Source organism: Solanum lycopersicum, chromosome 6, assembly GCF_036512215.1.
Source record: "Solanum lycopersicum chromosome 6, SLM_r2.1".
In the NCBI taxonomy this organism is placed as follows: Eukaryota; Viridiplantae; Streptophyta; class Magnoliopsida; order Solanales; family Solanaceae; genus Solanum; species Solanum lycopersicum.
In genome coordinates, this window is record NC_090805.1 from 8,594,254 (window position 1) to 8,603,474 (window position 9,221).

The window sequence follows — 9,221 nt, forward strand, 5'->3', positions numbered from 1 at the left end:
CTGGAAATCTATCAAAATAAGGTTGGATCGACGGAACTTGCGACAGATCGTCGTGGTCACGACGGACCATCATGGACTCCGTCATCCCATACTTGTGCAATTTCTTCTTCTGCTCTCTTCATTACCCTCGACGGTAGGTATGACGGATCTTCACAGGAACAACGTTCCGTCAAGGGTCTCTGTTTCAAAACATTTGAACTCTTGGAATTTGGGTACTGGACTACTTCTCTTATCTTCATGACGAACCAGCAAGACGTACCATCATGGATACGACGGTCGGTCATGCTTTCTGTAACCCCACACTTGGTCAGACTTCCCCGTATTCCTTCAGCAGCTGCACCACTATGCCACCTACGGCCCGTCACAAACTCCGTAGGTGGTACTTTTCTGTAGTTCTTGCTCAAAAACCTCCGCATTCATCTTTTAGACAGATTTCATGTAAATAAATAGAAGCTTATATAAAAATTAGCACAAAAAGGCTTTTGAACACACTAAACTTAAGGAAAATGTATTAAGAATAACGTGAAACCACGGTATATCAGTTAACTTGACCTTAAATGATATAATCAACACTTTTTTCGATTTTGCATGTCATGTTGAACTTGAAGATGACCGCCTTGGTGCTGCTAAGGCTGCTTCTAATGCTTTGGGTAGAGTCAAGTGGTACAAAATCTTGAGGTTTCAAGTGCAAGAAAAACTGGAAAAGAAATGGGAAAGATAGAGAGACTGGGGAAGGACTCTATAAGAAAAATAAGCAACCAAATTCCAAGAAAGGAAAACGTATTTTCAAGAAGAGAGACAAGAGCAAAATGAAGTGCTACAATTGCCAAATGTTGGGGCATTTCACTTGTGAACGCACTAATCCCAAAACGGTAGCATTTCTAAATAACGCATCTCTAAATGCTACATATATTTCTAGATCTTCTTTACTAACTAAATCTTATCCAATGTAGATTATAGACTCAGGATACACCGACTATGTAAATCGAGATAGGGATGTGTTTGTGGAGTTTTGTTGAGTTTCATCTAAATCACAATGGATTTATGTAGGAAATAATGCTAGGCGTGAAGTCAAAGGTATAGGAACTTGCAAAGTGGACTTGCGTGGTGGTCGTTCCTTGATGTTGCATGACGTCCTATATACTCCAAAGATTTGACGAAACTTAGTGAATGTGTCTGTTCTTTTAGACGTTGGTTTTGATTTTTTTTAGTCGTAATGGTGTTACAATAACTCTAGATAATGTTTTATATGGTTTTGGACTTTGTTATGACCGTTTTATCGTATTAGATTGTAATCCTTTAACATATGACTATGATGTTGATCATTGTCTAATAACATGTTATTCAAGTAACAATGATGTTGATGTCATTAAATGGCATGGTAGATTAGGTCACATCGGGCAAGATCGAATGAATAGTTTGCCAAAAGAAGGGCATTTATGTTCTTTCACAAAATTAAAATGCCAAAGATTACACGTAGACAATTTCGAAAGGCTTAGAGAGCAGAGTTCCCACTTCAATTAATTTATTCTGATATTTGTGGTCCAATGAATGTATGGGCAAGGTCTGGTGCTACATATTTCATTACATTTATTGATGATTTCACGTATTTTGGTTATGTCTATTTGATTTCTCATAAATCTGAAGCACTTGCGTTCTTTAAAAGATATCAAAATGAAGTTGAAAATCAATTAGATAAAAGCATAAAAGCTTTAAGAAACGATCGAGGAAGCGAATATTTGTCAACATAATTTGAAGAATTATGTACAGAAAAAGGTATTATCAGACAAATAACTAGTCCTTATACACCTCAAAAAAATGGTGTACATGAAAGAAGGAACAAAACATTATTAGACATGACAAGATCAATGATGGCGCAGACAAATTTGTCTATATCTTTTTGGGGAGATGCTTTATTTACTGCGGCTTACATATTGAACAAAGTGCCTTCTAAGCCAGTGTCTTCCACTCCTTATGAATTTTAGACTGGTCATAAAACAAACCTGAATGATCTACGACCATGGCATTATGGGACATATATTAAAGGTCATTTCAGTGAGTTTGGTAAACTAAGTCCAGAAGGAAAGAAATGTATCTTTATAAGGTACTTTGAACGCTCTAAAGGATATGTGTTCATCGATGAACTAGAGGATGGAAGTATTACTGAAATTGTATCACGAGATGTCATATTTTTTTAAAAATGATTTTCCCAAAAAAGGTGAAATAGGTAAAGCTGAGACACTGTACGAAATATAAATTTCAGAATATCATGTAATGTTGTCAAACATACTTGATAATTCAATGGATCAAGAAATGATTTCTGGTCCGAGTGGGAGTTATGAATATCAAAATCCTATAGAGGAATTTGAACATTAAATATGTAAGAGTACAAGAAAAAGTGTACCTAAACTATCTTATGAGATTGAGGATTATGTTTCCCTGGTATCTCCCATAGAATTGGATTAACCTAATTCTGTAACTGAGGCCTCATCAAGACCTGAAAGGGAAGAATGGTTAAAAAAGCGATGAAAGAAGAATAAGAGTCCATGAAAACCAACAAAGTCTGGATCTAGTTGACCTTCCAAAGGAACATAAAACTATTGGGAATAAATGAATTCCTAAAGTTAAACGTAAATCAGATTGGTCAATAGAAAGACATAAAGCACGATTGGTTGCAAAAGATTTTACTCAAGACGTTGGAATAAACAATGAGGAAACTTTTTCACCAGCTGTGAAGTTTACATCCATACAATTTTTTACGACCAGAATCTATACCCCAGACGAGACCGATGTCGTTAAACTCTCAGAGATCGCAGATAAACCTACATACGTCGTCGTTACTTCATCTATGTTAATTTTAGCGAAAAATTTGAACTTTTGTTTACTTAAACATTATATTGGAAAAAATTGATCTTGCATAATACTATCTACATAAACTCATTTTTAGCGTTTAAATAACCATCTAAATCAAAATAATCAAATGAAAGATAGAGTCATAAATATAGAGTTGCGAAAATGGCACCAATATAACGTTTGAAAGTAAATATGAAAGAAACGCTAGTGGAACATACTCCACTAGCTAATTCCTACGTCTACGCTAGAATAAATCAGTAAGCATCCTCGAAACCATGAGGGCCTACAAAATCCGAATGAAAGCTCCATGTCCAGATAATTTCTATGGCGACTCATAAGCTCTAACGTCCAGCTGCACCTCAACTTAAAAGTAGATAAATGTATGGAATTAGTACACACTTGTACTAAGTATGGTCTATGCAAGCACACACCACGGACATGCGTGATTTAGCATAGCTCTCTCCTAATGACATGAGTTGTTGAAAGTCAAGTCAGTGGACTTGCCAAACTCAAATTAGTAAAGTCATACCATGAGAGTAACATGCATAATCATACGTATCATATTGAACAGAGCACATAACATATTGCATATAGAACATAACATATTGCATATAGCACATATCATATTTAATTTCATTCGTTCATATGACATGAGATCCTGGAACCATGGACTTAACATTACAACTTCCCAAAATGAGGTCTCAACATATGGGACCTCAACTAGTGAGCCTTCTCTAGCAAACAGAGAGTCTACTTCATTCATTCACACGAACTTCATTTTATTTCATTCATAGGCTAGTGTAAACACCAGGTATACCTCGGATGTAGTTTAAGACTCTCATTAAGTTCACTGTGTAATGACTAAGAATGACCTTGTGTCATTACATAAGTCTAGTTCACCTCTTGATTATCCTACCCAAAACCTTTGGTATCGTTCATTTCATTGTGTTCATTACATGAGGCTAGCCTAATTCTTTCTTTGGGAACTTTAACCCTAACCAACATAGATCATGCGAGCATCATTAAATCCAGTGTCTACCCGATATGTAAAAGAGGTGGAATCACCGGCCAAAGTGAAATCAAAACATGCTAGACTATATAGGGTGTTGAACCCTTCTAGATCCCTATGTTGGCTGCATATATTCAAAGATTAGGAGATATAAGGAGACCCATACCCGTCTAGACAGACAGTCTCATCTCATGAGAATTACACAAACTTCTGCCTTCCCGAAAGAAGGAATCGCCACTCATAGCTAGCCTATCGGTGCTTAGTATAAAGTTCCATTACAATCATCTGATACATCATAGAAGTTGGCTTCGAGCATGAAGACATCATAACTCATTAGATGATATTAAGTATATATTAACTTCAATACTTTCATTAGAGTGTTCATAGAGACTGATCTCTTCATTGACTTTACACTTTCGTAGGTGTATATATTTTGGTAACATTTACTTACGCTCATTTGAGTATGCTCACATTTTTAACATTAGCATCTTATCATATTGTCACCACATTCATTAGCCGTAGCACATTTTCCCTTCATAATTATTCTCCCCTTTGTACATGAATGTTCATTTCATCATATGCCAATGCACTTGGCCTTTTAGTGTCTTTCACACTCTTACTTAATCCTTTTGGGGTCACATCATTCATCACATAGCATCTTAGGTTCACTTACTTTATAAATGTATGCTGCACTTATGAGTCCACACACACAAGCCATAAGGCTTCATTCGTATTTCGTCTAACCGATTCATACTTACCGAAGGTTATGTGGTACAAGACTTATGCATCTTGTAAGTATGCCAAGATCTCAGTTTCGATCCTTAAAGACAACATTCAATTATTCATTTATTCACGTACGACTTATGTGTAAATACGGAATTAGGCAAGGGAACCTGATTTCGAAACCCTTGAGCAACACTTAATCTTATATTAAAATTGAAAATTGTATTTTTCAGATTTGGGGGACCCTAGGTCGATCCCCATAACCTTCATATATTTTTCTTTCTTTTCCATTCTCTCTTTTTCCGTTTAAGGCCAAGAATTTGTGGGATCGATCCTCCACAACTTCATTTTATTTCTCTTAGTTTTTCTCTTAACTTTCTCACCTATCTAAGAGGTTGTGGGTTAAGTCCCCACTCACCTTATTTTTTTTTGTTTCATTTTTTTCCTATTCTCTCATCTATTCAAGAGGTAGTGGGTTCAATCCCCACCCAACTCATTCATTTTTCCTTTCATTATTCTTATGAAATTTTTATGTAATTTGCATTTGGTGATGTCTTGGTTCAATCCCCAATGACCTCACATTATTTTTTTTTAAATATAGCTCCGTCTCCAATACACAACCCGAGATGAACATTTCCAGCAAGCTGGAAATATTGTTATATTCCAATTCATCTTTCTCTCATTTTTTTTGTTAATTCTTGGAGTATTTCATGTGACATTTATTCAACAACATTAGACTTATATGAATATCACACATTTAACATATTCATACACATAAAATACAACATTTTAACATGAAACATTCAGGCATCAAACCATGGCTAACTCACGGCACACACATGCACAAACAAGTTAATGTAATTCACTTTTTCGAAAGACATCTTTCATTTCTCACATAATTTCCAAATACACATTCAAACACGTAATCACAATGAGCCCTAAAATCATTTACCAAAAGTCATACCAACACATACTTAGAATCTTTTAGAGGATCTAAATGATAGGGGCATGCAACGGGGACAAGCTTAGTTTTCGATTGTGAATAGACTGAACCTAAGGGGTCTCTTGGGAATGGAACCAAGATATAAGAAAACCATACCTGAAGTCGTTCAATGAGGTTCTAACGTGATGCAAAAACCCCCCTAATCCAACGTCTCACCCTCGAAATCCCAAGCACAATCCGTCGAGAACTTGATTTTTACTTTTTGTTTTTAAACTTATTTTGCTTTTGAGTTTGAGCGATCAAGTTCATAAATGTGGATGAACTTTGGTATATTTTTGTTCTGTTCTATTTTTACATAAAGTTGAACATGAAAGTGGGAGAGGAGTAGAGTGAAACGTGTGATAGTGTTAGCTTAGGATTAGGAGATTAGGGGGAGACTTAGTCAAATTAGGATTTATCATTAATTATTAAAAAACATGATTTTTTCCTTTTTCTTAAATCAGAAATAAATATTAATTAATTTAATTAATTCACTAAATACAATTTAATCAATTAAATTAGTGCTTCCACCAAGGCTCGAGCCTGGGTGGAGCTAGATTTCACTTAAAGGGTCAAATTTGGCCACCTCTACCCGAATTGCCCCTTAAACAATATTAATTAATTAATTAATTAGGGTAATTACAATACTACCATTTGTTTGGAAAAGACTATTTTACCCCTAGACCCTCCAAACTTAAGTTACCCCTTTTCAAGTCCGGTTAAGACTCATCCGGGTGAATCTTCATATTCGGGTGCCCTACATGGTTGGACCCAACCTTGCCTAGCTCAACTAAATCACCAAGTTGGTTGTCTTGGATGTTGCATAGGTCCGGAGGTCTAGTTAAACGCGCATCAATCAGTGTGAACCCAGTCTAATCTAGACATTTTGGTACGCTTAAGCGTGACTTAGCATAGTCATGTTTAGGTTGTTACATTATCCCCTCCTTAGGAACATTCATCCCCAAATGACACTTCTAAATATCTCGTACAATGGCAGTCATATCATAACATAAGTACTTTACATAGTCAAGCAATATAAACAGATATAGAGGAGACAAGGAAACTTAAACTTAAGAGTAAGGAGTCTAACCTCAACAGCTGAAAAGATGAGGATAGAGGGACCTCATATTGGCTTCGTCCTCCCATGTAGCACCCTCAACAATATGGCTCCTACACAATACCTTTACTATGGCAACCTCCTTTTTTCTCAGCAGCTTTACCTACCGGTCTAAATTCTCAACAGGAACCTCCTCATCGGACAAGTTTTCATCAACCCCTAAGCCTTTAAAATGTAGAATCGATGTTGGATCACCAAGTCACTTCTTTAAAATAGAGACATGAAAGACTGGATGAATAGGAGCTAGCTCCGTAGGCAATGCCACCTCATAGGACGCCTCACCCACATGCTCTAGAATCTCGTATGGCATGACGTACCTCGGACTCAACTTCCCCTTCCTGCCAAACCTCATCATCTATTAAATGGGTGATATCTCCAAGTATACTTGGTCACCAACATCAAACTCTAAGGGCCACTACCTATTATCTGCATAAGACTTCTGCCGATTATAAGCAGTAGCCAACCTATCCTTAATCACCCTGACCTTCACTAAGGCTTCATGAATGATATTCGGACCCAAAATGAATGACTCTCCAACCTCAAATTGCCCAACCGGAGACCTACACCTCCTACCATACAGTGCCTCAAACCGTGCCATCAAAATACTGGAGAGATAGTTGTTATTATATGAGAACTCTATCAATGCAGATGGTCATCCCCACTACCTCTGAAGTCAATCACACACGTCCTCAACATGTCTTCCAATGTCTGAATGGTGCGCTCTACCTGCCCATCTGTCTGAGGATGGAAGCCACTACTGAGCTTTACCTGCGTGCATAAGCTCTTCTGGAATGATATCCAGAAATGCAAAGTAAACTGAGCTCATCTACCTGAAATGATAGACAAAGTAACCCTATGACACCTCACTATCTCATAAATGTAGAGTCTCGCATAATCCTCGGCCCTGTAAGTAGACTTCACAAGGATAAAGTGGGCAGACTTAGTCATCCTGTCCACAATAACCCATATAGAGTCATGTTGTCTCCTAGTCCTCGGAAGACCAACAACAAAGTCCATGTTAAAAGCCTCCACTTCCAAGTCGGAACCTCAATCATCTGATTGAGACCACCAGGCTTAAGGTGCTCCTCCTTAATTTGCTGGCAATTAGGACACTTGGCCACATACTCAGCAATGTCCTTCTTTATGCCATCCCACCAATAGATCTGCTTGAGGTCATAATACATTTTGGTGGAACCCGGATGTATCGAATACCTAGAATAATAGGCCCCTGCAACAATCTTGGTTTGCAAATCATCCAGGTTTGGTACACGCAGCCTGTCCTGGTACCTATGTATGTCGTCACCTTCGAAAGCAAAGTGACGACATACTCAACTCCATCAACAGTGGATAAAGATGCTGACCCTTCTTGACTTCAGCTACAAAGGATGATTCAATACTGGGATGAACTGCCACTAGAAGAAACCATCAACCGCACATCAAGTCTGGCCAGTCTATGTACATCATTCACCAACTCCTTCTTCCCATTATCGACGTGGGTTGTACTCCCCATACTCAACATTCTCAAAGCATCAGCTACAACATTTGCCTTCCCTGGATGGTAGTAGACACTTGTGTCATAGTCCTTCAATAGATCCAACCATCTCCACTGACATAGACTCAACTCCCTCTGTGTGAACCCGTACTGGAGACTCTTTTGGTATATGAACATATCCACGTGCATTCCTTACAAGTAATGCCTCCATACCTTCAACGCAAACACAATAACTGCCAACTCCAGGTCATGAGTGGGATAATTCTCCTCATGAACCTTGAGCTATTTGGACGCATACGCTATCACCTTACCACCCTGCATAAGAACACAACCCAAACCAACCCTAGATGCGTCACAATAAACATTGTAATTCTCACAACATTTAGTTAACGTAAGAACTAGGGCTGAAGTGAGTATATCTTTGAGCTCTTGGAAACTCCTCTCACAAGTCTTCGTCCGTTCAAACTTTGATTCTTCTTAGTTAAAGCAGTCGATGGGGAAGCAATGGAAGAAAAACCCTCTACGAACCTGTGGTAGTAACCAATCAATCTTAGAAAGCTACGGATATCGGTGGGAGTAAGGGTCTTGTCTAGTTCTTAACAGCCTCAGTCTTCTTATGTCTACCTCCACACCCTGATCGGACACAACATGACTCATGAAGGTCACTTATCTAAGCTAAATTTCACACTTGCTGAATTTGGCATACAACTGATGCTGTCTAAGTACTTGCACAGTTAGTATCAAATGTTGTTTATGCTCTTTCTTGGTCTTAGAATACATGAGGATGTCATCAATGAATACTATGACGAAAGAATCAAGGTATTCATGGAATACTCGGTTCATGAGGTCCATAAATAGAGTTGGTTCATTTGTGAAACCAAATGACATGACTACGAACTCATAATGACCACAACGGGTACAAATGACTATCATTGGGATATCTTCATCCCTAACCCTAAGCTGATGATACTCGGAAGAAAGATCAATATTTGAGAAGAAGCTAGACCCCTGAAGCTGATCAAATAAATCATCTATAATAGGAAGT